This window comes from Onychomys torridus, chromosome 23 (genome assembly GCF_903995425.1).
Source record: "Onychomys torridus chromosome 23, mOncTor1.1, whole genome shotgun sequence".
Lineage (NCBI taxonomy): Eukaryota > Metazoa > Chordata > Mammalia > Rodentia > Cricetidae > Onychomys > Onychomys torridus.
This window is the reverse complement of record NC_050465.1, coordinates 54,059,599-54,075,264: the sequence shown is the minus strand read 5'-3', so window position 1 is coordinate 54,075,264 and position 15,666 is coordinate 54,059,599. Positions and strand designations below refer to the sequence as shown.

The window sequence follows — 15,666 nt, the reverse complement described above, 5'->3', positions numbered from 1 at the left end:
AAAAAAAAGGAAAAGGAAAAAGAGGTTGTGGTGGGATGAGTCCTTAGAAAGCAGGAAGGGCATGGCAGGTTGCCCCAGCTGAGGTTATAGAGTGCCAGCATTGCACTAGCGGAGGTTATATGTGTTATATAGATGGGGCTGGCTCTGATGAGTCCTATGAATTGTATTTGGGTCCCTTTTAACATTCTATTTTTCTTGCCCTGGTTTTTTTTTTTTTTTTTTTTTTTAAATAAACCCACTTCCCCTCAGGCTAGAGAGATGGCTCAGCTGTTAAGAGTGCTTGACGTTCTTCTAGAGGACTGAGTTTGGTTCTCAGAACACCCTACTAGGCTGCTCACACTCACCTACAGCTCCTGAGCCAGGAGATCCAACACCCTCTCCTGGCCTCTGTGGGCACACAAATGGTACATGCACACACAGAGACATAAACATATATACACAAATAAAAATGAATCTTTTGTTTGTTTTAAGATATGGTCTCACTATGTAGCACTAGCTGTCCTGGAACTTACAGACAAGGCCTGCCACATACTCACAGAGAGCATACTCCCTCTCTCTTCTGAGTGCTACTACACCTGGCTAAAATAAACCTTATAACAACAGCATCAAAATCACTTCCCCTATGATATTTGTATGCTCTTCACTGTCCTGCGGGCCCTGCCTTCTTAGTTGAGGATTGTACTATGCTGATATGAGTCTGCACAGTCCTTTTAGTTTAGGATTGTACAATGCTGATATAGTCTGCACAGTCTTTTGTCCGTTTCAAACAATGTCTGTAAATGCTAGGCAATCTTTTCAGTTTTCTATTTTGAACAATTCAAAGCAGCTGATCTAGACTGAGGTTTTTAGAGATCAACATAGCTTAATAGGTGTGTATGTGTGTGTGTGTATCTGTCTGTCTGTGTCTTGTGTGTATCAATAAAGGTGTCCCTAGAACTTCCAATTCAAACCAGAGTAGTAAATCTCAAACAACAGGAATTTCAGACAACATGTTATGCCAGAGGGCTTAAACAATGAATAAAAGTAATAAGATTAATTTCCTCCCAGTCCAAAGGTGGTACCAGATCGGAGTTCAGGTTACAATAGTGCCAAATAATGTTAGGACCCTAAGGCGAGTCCTTGCCTACTTTTTGACCTGGTACAGATAACTATTTGGTGGAAAAACAAACAAACAAGCAAAAACCAAAAAAAATAAAAGAAAACAAAGAAGAAACAGAACAAAAGAGAGGTCTGAAACAAGAATTTTGAGCTAATTATCTGATTAACACTTACTTTTCTTACCTGGTTTTGTTAGTGCTCTTTATTTTTGTTTTAGTATAAGAACCCCCTAGTTATAGTTTTATAAATACAGAACAGACTTCTTCAACTCTTGTATAAATATAACTGAGTATTACGTAAATAGGTACTTGACACTGTCAGGAGGCCACCCTCAGCCTGTCTGCCCACGATAAGAAGTGCTCGGTCCTCTCCACTGGTAAAGATGTGTGCTTACTAAGTAATTGTCACTGGTTACGATTCTTCCATAGAAGAGAATTTTGGCTGTTTTGTTGAGCCTCCACAAACCCACAGCTTCTAAATATCCTGACAATAAGAAGAGCCACAGTTATAAAATCAGTGGATTGTGAGAAGATATGCCAATGTTTTCTGCAGCTATCCAGTGTACCTGTCCCAGGAAGCGGGGAAGAGCTGGTGCATGGAGACAGGGGGATGGTGCAGCCTCTCATGTAATACAGCTGGCCTCTTAGTTTATATATACGTTGCTCGTCTACTGTATTCAAACAGGTTTTCATTCTGTGCTGGTTACGGTGGTGGTGAGTGTACCAATCCATAAGAGTTACAAACTGGGCTATGGTTTGCTGGCGTCTCCCAAATGTTTTTGTTAGAACCCTAATCCCTAAATTCAGATGCCGATGGTGTTTGAGCCTTCTCAGGCACAAGTTGGGTTCCATGAGAGTTGATGAGGATGAGACCCCCATGAGGCAGTTAGTGACAACACGAGAAAATTGAGGTCTGAGCTCTCATACTGCTCTCCATGTTCTGAGCACACGATGTCTCCCAGCATACCCTGCTGGACTTAGCTTTCCACACTTGCTGTTCTGTGTGGCTTCCCAGCCTCCAAACTAAGAGAACTACATTTCTTTTCTTTTTTCCTTTTCTTTTCTTTTTTTGCTAAATTTCCCAGATTCATGGATTCTGCTTTAGTGGCATAAAATGAATTTAGAAAAACGGCACAAAGAGGAGAAAATAAAAGCCCAGTTCCTCTCATGAATTAAAAAAAAAAGACAGAATCAAGGAAAGAATTTTCTTTTGAAATGTTATAAAAATAAGTGGCTGTATTCCCCAAATAACCAATGCAATGGCCTATCATTTGATAACTGTCTGATTGGTGGAAATAACAGAATTATGCAAATCAGCGCTACTTTGTTTTAGAACTTGAGAGGTATATTTTTTTCTCCATTCATGGTCAGAAGTGCGGAATAGAGCAAAGGTAATTACAATTTTGGTCAAGACTAGGCATGGCGGTGCACACCTTTAATTTATCACACTTTGGGGCCAGAGGCAGGCTGATCTTGGTGAGTTTGAAGACAGCCTGTTCTACATTGTGAATTTTCAGTCAGCTAGGGCTGCGTAGTAAAACCCTGTCTTAAAAAAGCAAAAAAAAAAAAAAGGGGGGGGGCTGGAGAGATGGCGGTTAAGAACACTGGCTGTTCTTCCAGAGGTCCTGAGTTCAAGTCCCAGCATCTACATGGTGCCTCACAACCATCCGTGATGAGATCTGGTGCCTTCTTCTGGCCTGCAAGCATGCATGTAGCCAGAACACTGTATACATAATAAATAAATAAATCTTTAAAAAAAAAAAAAAAAGTAATTCTGGTCAGAGCCGTGGCGCAAACAATTACCAATAGTGGTCAGGCTCAGAGAGACACCAGAAGAAGATAGACGGCATTGGAGTGAGTGGATGGCTTGGGAAAGAGTTATGAAAATTACTAAATTACAATGAAAAAGTAGGTGTTCTGGGGAGCTGTTGTCCAGTAGGGTGACTGTGGAATACAGTGATGCACTGTATATTGTAAAAAATAAACTAGCATTATGTATTATAGTTATTTATTTATTCTTCTTTTATATATTACATCCCAACCCCAGCTTCCCCTTCCTTCTCTCCTCTTGGAAATGATGTATTCTTAATGTTTTTCTCCATTAAAAAAACACCCCTTTGTGGGGATAGCTGTGCTTGTCTTGACTTGAAAATTACACAATATATACAGATATCAAAATGCCATGTTATCCATTAATATGTATAAATTTTCCATTAATATAAATTAAATAATGACAAAACCAATAATAACAATAAACATAACAATAGGTGGGGGTTAACTGTTGGAGACTGTTAAAGCAGAAGTCTTCACTGGTTTACCTATGTGTTGATGTGTTTTCCATTGCTAGACTACAAATACTTGAGGCTGGGTAACGTAGGAAGGAAAGGAGTTGGTTTATCTCCCAGTTTTGGAGATTCAGGTACATGACTTAATGTCAGCTCACATCTGGTGATGGCCTCACGTGCCTCATTTCTTGGTGGATAGTATCATGGTTGGTGGGTGTGTAAGCAGGAAAGGTCACAGGGAGAGATTTCGTGGTGAGATAGGAAGCCAGAGAGACGAGGGAGGGATCAATCTTGCTCTTTGAAACTTCTCCCAGGAGAGCAAAGCAGGGTGTCATGAGAAGCACCTCAATAGCTTCTGAGAAATGCATCCCCCCCAATGACATCCTGACTTCCCACCAGGTCCACCTACCTCTTCATAGTTCCATTGCCTGCGACGTAGACACACTAGGGCCACGCTTTCTACATGAACTCTTGGTGGCAGAACAAAGCTCATCCTTAGCAGCAGTTCTAAACACTCTGCTATGCCTGACATTTAGACCTTTGTAGGTTCTCAGGAGTTCCTGAATAGAAACTAGGATTGTTTTTCCCCATGCTCAAATATAGGCAGACAAGTTGCTCCTCTCTTGGGAGGGTTGATTGGCGGGAGGCACTAAAGCTGGTGGCAGAGTTTGGGGCATGCCCTGTGTCACACAGTAGGTGCTGCAGTAAATGTTGGAGGCTATTTGGTGACTGCTGGGAGTATATAGCAACTCTGAGGGCTCACTGAGCTGTGGATGCAATGTGGTAGTATACACTCATCTACTTGTTTACCGGGGTCTAGCCTTCTTCCCGTGAAACTCATTAATTTCACAGTGAAGCACAGCTTACCAAGATGCTTCAGACTTTAACGCTTATTCCTTCTCTACACATCCTTTCCATTTTGAGCCATTTTCTCTTTGGGATTTTGACCTTTAAGGCTATTGAGCAAAGAATATTAGGCATATCAGTTACATGACAGCGTTTATGATACAGGTTAATTTTCTTGGACTGTGATTATTAGACATGATAATTGTGATATAAAATTAACTCTATTTAAGATTTTTAATTATTTTTTTATGTGTGTGTGTGTGTGTGTGTGTGTGTGTGTGAGAGTGTGAGAGAGAGAGAGAGAGAGAGAGAGAGAGAGAGAGAGAGAGAGAGAGAGATGTGTATGCCACTGTTGGCATGTGTGCATGTAGAGGTCAGGGGCAACTTCAAGGAGTCAGTTCTTGCCTTCCTCATTGGTGGAGGGCCTTTCTTCTGTCTGTTGTGCTGTAGTACTTCAAGGCTGCCTTTCTCCTCTGCAGTAGACTGCTGCTCCTGTTCTCCCTCCCATCTCTTCCTAAGAGCGCTGGGTAGATGCATGCGTGCCATCCCATCTGACTGTACACGGGCAAAGAGGTCAAAGCCTCGTCATCGGGAATTGTGTGGCATGTGTTTTTACCCACGGAGCCATCTCACCAGCTCCTCAATGGTGTATTAGTGATACACACTTTATTATACCTATCTTAGTAGGATAGAAGTATGTTAGTTAAGGAATGAAGTCATTTTTTTTTTTCACAAGTGAAAAGTGTCACTAGGAAAGCTGAAGCAAGAGGACAGCTGCAAGTTCAACGCCAACCTGAGTTACACAGTGAGTTTCAGGATAGCCTGGGCTACACAGAGAGAGCTGCAAAATGAGGAGTGGAAATTCTCATATAGTATTTACTCTATAAGGCAAGTCCTGAATGCTTGGCATAACATTCCTTCAGCCGCTCCAAGGATGTCCATTTTGGGTTATTTTTCTCTTCCCATATAAGCACACAAATGGAAGGGGATATATAGTAGAAAATTGTCATGGTCACATTGATTTTCCTTAACAATTTGACATTCCAAACCTTTTTGTGACTAAGCATGTGTACACTATAGTTTTAAACAACTACAGATTTGTGTGGTTGTTGTTTGACGACAGTCAACCTAATCATACATATTTTTTGTGCTTCCGCAACTAAAGAAGACTTTATCATCTAACGTGTTGATAATATGATATTGTTCTGCACATGCTGTTTTATGAACTAGAAAGACAGCTCCTTCACGTTCGGTGAGAGGCCCAGGTAGTCACTGATGTTTTTGAGAGTTTTACTTTGTTTCATATATAACCTTGCTATTCGTTTCACCATGAGAATACTTTGACTTTCCTGGTTGCTGACGTGTTGCATTTTAAAAAATGACTTTTGGTTTGTATGGGACAAATAGCCTCATAGCAATATGCATTATCTGTGACAGTAACTGTGATGACCTTGTTGAGATCCACGCGGTTTGAGTCATATGGGGCCTTCGCCTTTTCCCTTAACTTATTTTAAGGCAGGAGATTAGAGTGATGGACCAGTTTCAGGGTGTGAACACCAGTCTCTGATTATAATTCAGGAGATATGTGGATCTGAAGCTGATGGGCAGGCTGCCTGGTTAGCCAGGGAAGCTTCCATTATGTCAAGAACCTGGACTGATTAGTGCTATCATTGGGAGAGACTTCACTACAGAAGCAGGCATTTTCCCAGGGTGGCAGAGAACACAGGGAACATTGCAATTGAGGTTTAATTTTTTCATTGTTTCAAGCCTCTAACAGTCTGTCTGAGTTAGCCTGTTTAGGAGGATTCAAAGAGTTTTGTTTTCCAGTCACTAACTCTCCTCTTCCAGTTTCAAATTAGGACCATTTTATACTTAAGGCATTAAAATACCTAAGTTTAATTTCGTACACCATTGCACTGGCTAAAACTTCAGGGACCTTATTGAAGAGTCTTTGAGAGAATTAGGTTAAGACTTACATAGCGACATGAAACATGACATTGTGTATGATTATCCAGCGGTTTCATAGTTACCATGCTCCTAACTCCTAGCTGTGATTTTTTGCCTTCATTCAGCTGGATGGGAAACTGTGCTTTTCCAACTTTGAAGGCTTGCCATGCATTTGCATTAATTTTGGACCACTTTCTCTGGCAGATTTGTGCTTTTGTTTCTTGAAGGGTCCATGGGTTGACCAGTCATACTGCATCAAATGTTATAGAGGGTCTTTGCATTTTTTCAGGGACTCCAGGGAGAACTTCTTACTTGACAACCGAGTTTCATATTCACTTTTATGCTACATTGCGGGGAAGGCATTTGATTCAGACAGTGTCAGAAACAGAACAGATCAATGGGTATGATCACCCTTACATTTCTCAAGTCTAACCTACAATGAAGGAAGTGGACAAAAGGAGTCGGGGCCAAAGCGCGGGGAGGCTAGCTTGTCTTTATATATTATTTAATTCAAACTATGCTATTAGTGTAACACTTTAATTTTAACAAATGAAAACGATCCAAGTATCTGTTAAAATTGACTAAACAAGAGCCCCTTACAGCTAAAATGTGCTGATGGTCTCTCCTTTCTCTGACTTTCTGTTTCTGTCACATACAGTGTTTACTTTGCAGTGTTTCTCAACCTGTGGATCATGACCCCCGCAGGGGTCTCACATCAGATATCCTGCACATCAGATATTTACATTATGATCCCTAATAGTATTAAAATTACAGTTTGAAGTAGCAATGAAATAATTTTATGGCTGGGGGTCACCATAATGTGAGAAACTGTATTAAAGGGTCGCAGCATTACGGAAGTTGAGAACCACTGCTTTAGAGTAAGGGTAAATGTCTCTGAGAAAGAAAACACGTTTCTCTTCCAAGAAACCCTCGTTTGCAATAGGAGTACTGAAAGCCCATTGGAGAGTTGCATTCCACTGGCATTGGATTCTGAGATTTGGGACTGGGTGTTGGAGAAATTCTGGAAGACAACCAAGGGCAGAGAGCAGGGTTCAACCAGATGTATTAGATCCATGTGGTATTGCAGGTGTATTAGGAAGAGGTACCATGTGGTAATCATAGGTGTATTAGGAAGAGGTACCATGTGGTGTTACAGGTGTATTAGGAAGAGGTACCATGTGGTTATTACAGGTGTATTAGGAAGAGGTACCATGTGGGTATTACAGGTGTATTAGGAAGAGGTACCATGTGGTTATTACAGGTGTATTAGGAAGAGGTACCATGTGGTTATTACAGGTGTATTAGGAAGAGGTACCATGTGGTTATTACAGGTGTATTAGGTAGAGGTACCATGTGGTGTTACAGGTGTATTAGGAAGAGGTACCATGTGGTTATTACAGGTGTATTAGGTAGAGGTACCATGTGGTGTTACAGGTGTATTAGGAAGAGGTAACATGTGGTTATTACAGGTGTATTAGGAAGAGGCACCATGTGGTGTTACAGGTGTATTAGGAAGAGGTACCATGTGGTGTTACAGGTGTATTAGGAAGAGGTACCATGTGGTGTTACAGGTGTATTAGGAAGAGGCACCATGTGGTGTTACAGGTGTATTAGGAAGAGGCACTATGTGGTGTTACAGGTGTATTAGAAAGAGGTACCATGTGGTTATTACAGGTGTATTAGGAAGAGGTACCATGTGGGTATTACAGGTGTATTAGGAAGAGGCACCATGTAGTGTTACAGGTGTATTAGGAAGAGGTACCATGTGGTGTTACAGGTGTATTAGGAAGAGGTACCATGTGGTGTTACAGGTGTATTAGGAAGAGGCACCATGTGGTGTTACAGGTGTATTAGGAAGAAGGTACATGTGGTTATTACAGGTGTATTAGGAAGAGGTAACATGTGGTTATTACAGGTGTATTAGGAAGAGGTACCATGTGGTTATTACAGGTGTATTAGGAAGAGGTACCATGTGGTTATTACAGGTGTATTAGGAAGAAGTTCCATGTGGTGTTACAGGTGTATTAGGAAGAGCGACCTTTCTGGTAGCAGTAAGATAGGTGTTTCGTCAGCTTTGCTGGCAGTCAGTGTCCTTGTGATAAGTATAAATACCCTTTTACTTTTGTGTCCCTTTGCCTCTCCTTGCTCATTGTGCGCCAGCTTCAGGAATATAATGCCAGTCAGGTTTAGATACATGATAAAACAAACAATCCCCTACTTTCACCCAGAGTCTCCTACAAAAAGGGAAATAAATCTGCCAGATCTCAGAAGATGCAACAACAAACAACTAGATTCCTCACTCCCAAAGTTAGTTAACTTTTGAACATGACTTAATTTTTATAGGAATAGACCTTTGCATTATTACATGTTTCTTCTCCAGATTGTACCTGGAATTAAAGTAGTAAGCATACTTGCCAAAGGCGGCTTACATATCAGTGCTGCTTGATGTATATTTAATGGATAAATGCCAGAAAAGTGATATAGCGGTGAAATTACGCCTAATAAAACTTGTTCCTGTCATCTCTAAATTTCACCTTAGGCTAGAGCTGGGATATTGGAAGTTAAAGGAGAAATGTGATCACCCCTTTTCTCCAGGCTGGATTTGAGGTTTCTTCATCCTTAAATACAATGAAGATGAGGAATTTCAGCACAGATCTAATGCCACTTGCTGAAGCTTTGCCAAGAACATGCTTGGGTGTGATAGGCCAGGGAGACTCACAAGAAATACTCATCTTCTGTTACTGTGGGAATCATCACTAGGTCCAGGTTCACCTGTTCATTCTCCACCATATGCTTGTGAATCCTCTTGCTCTTGAAGCTTCTAGGTATTGTGTTAGCTTGTAAGTTTGGAGAAGTAAAGCTTACCTCTGCCTCCTGTGAGGATTGTTGACCAACTCACCTAATGTCACCAGTGTAGCTGAAGTTTTCCTGTGTCCTGCCCGGTCCACAGCTGCTTAGACCCAAGTAAACACACAGAGGCTTATATTAATTAAAACTGCTTAGCCATTAGCTCAGGCTAACTACTGACTGACTCTTACACTTAAACTCAGCCCATTTGTGTTAGTCTGTATGTCGCCACATGTTCCGTGGCTTTACCCGTGTGCCATTACGCGCTGCACCCTGGATGGTGGGCTGGTGTCTCCTCACTCAGCCTTCCTCTTCCCAGGATTATTCCTGTCTACTTATCCTGTCTATACTTCCTGCCTGGGTAATGGCCAATCAGCATTTTATTAAACCAGTGTACAAAAGCATTTCCCCTTTTCTGTTTAATTAAAAAGGAAGGTTTTATCTTTAGCATAGTAAAATTACATGTAACAAAACAGTTATCAAGCAAGTATTACAGTTACAATATCTATTCTATTTGTATTTTGCAAAATTAAAGAAAATATTCTATCTATCCTATATTTGTGAGTCTAAGGTTTCATACTTTATCTCTTATCATAACCAAGGAAAACCATAATTCCCATCATACCAGCCACTTTAGTGGCAGTTCAGGTGAGGTATAGTGAGCTCATAGATTCTGGGAATTGGATGGATACTGACTTCTTTATGCTGATGTTAATGGTAGTCTCTTCCACTACTAAGTTAAAGGTGGAAGGGAGTAGGAGACAGAAAAGCAACGTTTCAGAGCATGTCTTCCAGAAGCCTAGCAGACAAGTGTTGTCTTACCAAGTTTTCACATTTGAAATCTGGAGTATAAACTTATCTATCCTTTGCCAGAGAGCGTTGCTCACTACTGTGGAATAGTTAACAAGCACACAGTGTAGCTGATTAGAATATGTGCAACATTTTAAGAATGAACTAGTAAATTGTACTTTCTTAGTACATTTGGTGGTTTTCACCAAAGCCTTAGATAAACTGCGTGTGTACTTTTGTGGAAAGGGGGAAAGAGGCAACATTGATGTTTACTTAATCCAACCAATATTTCTTCCTTAAAAAGAAGGCATAACCAAGGTCTAGTTCTAAAGCAGTCAGACATTTAGATCTTGTTGGCATGCTTGAAATTACTTTTATTAGATTGTAAATAATTTATATTTTTTAATGATTAGTTTCTTTCAGAATTTATATTTGAGGCATATTGGTTTCCATTTAGCAACTGTAGAAACAAGGGAAGTTTGGTTTTTTTTGAGACAGAGTTTCTCTGTGTAGCCTTGGCTGTTCTGGAAGTCACTTTGTAGACCAGGATAGCCTTGAACTCAAAGAGATCCTCTTGCCTCTGCCTCATAAGTGCTGGGATGAAAGGCGTGCACCACTACTAATCAAATTAATCAAATATAATTTAAACACATGTTGTCTATATTACTTCACTTAAAAAATAATCTCTGAGGTAAATGCTAACATTAACTTTGCCTGTCTGTCTGGATGCATTTGTATGAGTGTGTTTGTTTTTTGACAATTTCATATATGTATTCAGCGTACCTTGGTCATATCCACTCCTATTTTCTTTCTTTCTTTCTTCCTTTCTTTCTTCCTTTCTTTCTTCCTTTCTTTCTTTCTTTCTTTCTTTCTTTCTTTCTTTCTTTCTTTCTTTCTTTCTTCCTTCCTTCCTTCCTTCCTTCCTTCCTTCCTTCCTTCCTTCCTTCCTTTCTTTTTTTGACAGGGTCTCAATACATAGTTCAGACTGCAGTCCAATTCATGATCCTAGTGCTGGGGTTTGAAATGCTTACCACCTTCCCTTGCTTGGCTTCATCCTGTAAATTAAAAACTGAGGTAAATAAAAACTTGAAGTCCGTAAGGCAAGATTATTCAGGCAAAATGGTTCAAACTTGTAACCCAGCACTTGAAGCTGGGGCAGGAGGACCAGGAGTGTGGAGACTTCTTGGAATACATGGTCGAATTCTGTCTTAAAATGTCAAACAGCGAGGGAGGCGGGGTGCAGGGAGGAGGTAAAGTGGCATGCTGAAAGTTTAGTTTGTCTCATTCCCAGATCTTTGTTCTCAGCTAATATGACATTATTCCTATAACAGAAAAGGATATTTTCTTGTCAGTTGGCAAATCAGTATAGTCTATAGGAGTCAAAACTTTAGTAGAGTATCATGTGATAGAGTGGGATATGAAAGTTATGTATTTGTAGATGTATTATTTTAGGGTACTATTGTTATAAATAGTGTGAAAAATATTTAGACATACAGATATGCACGTCTATATTGAGTTGCAATAAAAACATATTTTTCATTGTTTATCCAAAAATGTTATCAAAAAATGTCTGCAAGTCACTAACCTATCAGGAGTTCACAGCTTCTGATCTTCTGGAAATAGTGGGCGTTCAGTAATCCTGAGTTGAGTTAACTTATTGTTACATAGAGAACAAACAGAAAACAGAACCTTCAAACAGAGTACTTTGATGCAATTCCCCTGTGGAGTAAGACTTAAAATGTTAGCCCCTGCACCTAAATAGCAGAGCTCAATCAACTGACTTATCCCAGTTTCCAGGACAGACTCAAGACCTTGCCCCAAGTCTTTCTAGGAGACATTTGAATTACAGCTTGGCTTTTTTTACTTTGTATTATCAAATATCATAGTTTAAATATCAATGACAATTAGAAACTAGAAAATTAATGTAGAGTTCCTTAAGGTAATAATCCATTATTGACAGATGAGGTTTATTTTAGCAACATGAGGATGGTTCAGTTATGGGAAGCCTGCTAACGTGTTGTATTAAAAAGGAGAAAATCATAATTGTACTAATAAACACACAGACACAGACAGACAGACAGACAGACAGACACACACACACACACACACACACACACACACACACACACACACACACACCTAACAAAATCTCTCTGTATTCAGTAAGTAGGAATAAAGGGGTACTTTTCTGTTGTAATAAAGTGTATTTACAGTCTATCCAAAGGCTGCAATGATTTATGGGAGAACATATAGGTATGCTCAATAATGCCAGAAACAAGACCAATGTTGCACACATTCTTCACTTCCTTTAAACACTGCTCTGGAAGAAATTTCTAAGGCAGTTAAAATGGAAATGGCCATAAAAAAATTGAAAGGCAGTGGTTTAAAAAAACATGTTACAAATGGTAAGGTTTTGTACCCAACAGTTCCTAGACAATAAAACAGTTCAATAGGAGGGAAACTCAAAATTAAATTGCAATTCATGGAGTAATTTGTTTTGTTTGTGTTAAAGGTTATATGAAAGGATCCTTAAGAATGTGAAGACATACTGTATTATTTGATGGATCAATGTGCCAGCATCCATATCTCATAATGAACTTCAGGATAAGTTCTGAATTGGAACAAATGTAAATGACAGATTATAACTTGTTTTGTTAATAAAGAAATAATCTCCACAATGTGGTCTATTTCCTAGTAATTAAGAAGATAACTAAGGGAAATTTGGTCAAATTACACTAAAACAGAATTCAAAGAACCACAAAATTGGCTTTTACACATGTAAAGAGACACTCAGCTTTACTGAAAATCAGAGACTCCACGCACCAGTTTACAGCATGAGCAAAGACCCTGGTGTATGGAACACGCTGTTGGCAAAGCTGCAGGGCCCCAGGGGTTTTTCATACACTGTTAAGTGAAGTCTAGACTGATGTGAATGCAAATAGGAACAAATGCACACAAGCTTAGGTGTTAAGTACACTTGTTGTACAAATTTAGTAAGCAGTCAACTTCAGGACACTGTGCAGGATGTACACAAAGAGAATAATCATACAAGATGAAAAATATTCCAAAATAAATTCATACATAAAAAAAGAGCCCCAAATAAAGGGGAAGAAAAACAGTTATATTTGTGCAAAAAGAAAAAGGGAAACATTTGCCTGGAGGTGTATAAAACATGTGGAAATATGCACTCGAAAGTACTCAGCTACAAACTCAAAATGTAATTTTCAACATCAAGAGAGAAAATAAAAGGACATGTGAGGAGTGATTGGCATCATCACAGAGCAGAGACACTAGTGCCACCTCCCAGTTTCTTGCCCATGCCAGCTGGAAGGATCTGGTGTGATGCATTCATTTGCCCCCGACACGCACACCCCCTTTAAATGTAGGTTCTTCTCACTCAAACTGTTCATTGGCACTTTCATTTCTTTTGTGTGTTCAGTGATTCTGATTGCATTTTTGGTCTTGATTTCTTATATTTGCATGCAACAAGCAACTGCTATCTGTGCATAAGTGGCAGTCTTAAAACACCATCTCTCGGAGGGCTTGGGATCCTTCAGTGGTGCGGCATGTGCCCAATGTGTGCAAGGTCTTGGGTCAACCTAGGAGCAGACTGCTTAATCAGACTTCGGCTTAGGCCTGGTGGCTGGTGCTTGTAATCCCAGCTCTTGAGAGGCCATCAAACAAAGACTGCCTCAAATTTGAGGCCAGCCTAGGCCACAGCATGAGACTGTAAGATAAAAATCCACAACCAGTAACACCACCACCACCATCATCAAACCTCACCAGTTGTATAAAAGTCAAGACAGACATTCACTTTTAAAAACCAAGAGGCATTTTTTATACACTGTGCATCTTTGGAATCTAGAGAGTTTAAAATCTTTGTGTATTTTACCACACTGCTTAATCTTGAAAACGGCATTGTTGAATTGTTATATTGTGATATGCAAGTAGTAGTTATTTGGTTTCATTAGAGTTACAGTACAGCTTGTAAGCATGGCTAGATATTAATAACATTTAAGCGAGACTGTTGAGTGTCTGTTTAGGTATGGAAAAAAAGAACTGCAGTATAAGTTTAGGCAGGTTTCATTTACTAGCTGCTTGGATTATTTAACCTTTCTTCAAATGGGTTTCCTTAATCTTAAAAAAAAAAAAAAAGATACTAATGTTTGATTTATACAAGTTGATGTCAAGATGGAGTGTGTTCAGATATACCTAACATAGTGTCTTGGATATAATAGCCAAGTACCAGCATTTATCGTTTTGGTAGTTATGTTAATTGTGACCTGTATCCCTGTCACTGCATGCTGGATGTTAACAAGCCAGCATGCAGTTTGCTACAGCTTACATTTGATTTTCTTGAATTAACAGTGGTGTTGGTTATAAAATTTCCACGGCTATGCTTGTGTTTTTGCTGACATTCTCACTGACCATAAGCTTGTAGTTCCATCTGTTGAAATCCCTTAAAACTAACAAACCCAGAGAGCTTGGTAGGAACAATTGACTGTTACTTTGAAATATTCTGTCATCTAAGCAATGCATAGCCATCAAATAGAATAAAATGAAGCTAGTAGAAACCATGTGCTGCCAAGAAAACTGTAGCAGAAGAATTTTCTAGAATGTATAGATTTGAAAAGTTGTGCAGGTTTATATAAAAGGATCTCAAATTTGTAAATGAAAAGCTACCATGCATATGTTATTCGAATGGGGGGATGTATGCAATTAAATATTTCGCGTTGAGGTTCTTAGTGGTTACCTGTATCCTTCTTAGATCCTACTGCCATTATTACTACATTTTACAGTGAACAGATACTGCCTCCTTCTTAGCAAGGGAAAATGTAGTGGACTTGCAAATAGTCACTGAGACTGTTTTCAGGATGAATAGTCTAAATATATGAGCCCCTTTGAAGGAAAAACAGTTCACCACTATATTAACCCAGTGGAATCTTATTCCAGAAGAGTAGAAGTTGGCACCTGCAGGCACCCTTGGAACGTGTTCCTATTGAGGGGGGATTATTTTGGTAAAGTAACACTACCACTGCAGCCTGAAGGCCATGGCAGTGGAATCAGATCTCAGGTCACATCAGTTCAGTAGCTCAGCATGTAGCTCAGCTCTCTGAAATTGTGGGCCATGAGTAGAAATTCTCAGAAACTCTGATCCCAGTGTCTTTCCATGCACACAATCTGCTGTTCATAACCACAGGGCATTGAGGATGGCAGTTGTAGAGAGTACACTAATGTCCGTGAGGTTATGTCATAGAGTACAGAAAGGATTGTTAAAAATGTGTGAGGTCTATAGTCTCCATTGCATTGCTTACCAGGTGCTACCTCGTGGCCATCAGCCAGAACACCCATTCGGAGTACTTGAAATTGCAATTTCAATTGCAGGTTCAATGTGTCTTCCTGAAAATTCATTATGTTGCCATTGTTTCTTGCCTAACTTAGCATCATATTCCTGATTATTTATGTTTCATTTAGTCATAATTTTAATACGGTCCTTCCTTTTAGACTTCTTTAGAGAGAGAGAGAGAGAGAGAGAGAGAGAGAGAGAGAGAGAGAGAGACACCTAGGAAGTATTAAGGAATTGCACCAAGCTATTCACTATTCACTCCATAAACTTCAAGTCCTTTGACATTGTAGTTCAGGGATGCATTGCGTCCTGCCACATTCCAGAATTTATGTTTAATTCTCAAAAATAGACTTGTGATAGCCTTCAAGGAGTGAGAAATCTGTCTGTTTGTATGTTGTCTGTTCATTTAAAGAGACATATCTAGATTAACAGAGAGAGAGAGAGAGAGAGAGAGAGAGAGAGAGAGAGAGAGAGAGAGAGAGAAGAGAGGAGAGAGGAGAGAGGACAG

At 39.7% G+C, this 15,666-nt stretch overlaps 1 protein-coding gene across 2 annotated transcripts in view; it reads left to right on the top strand.

The window, feature by feature from the left end:
- The window catches only part of Ikzf2 (IKAROS family zinc finger 2), a 154,774-nt gene that overhangs the window by 32,983 nt on the left and 106,125 nt on the right, over positions 1-15,666 (top strand). The gene's annotated exons all lie outside the window — the stretch shown is intronic.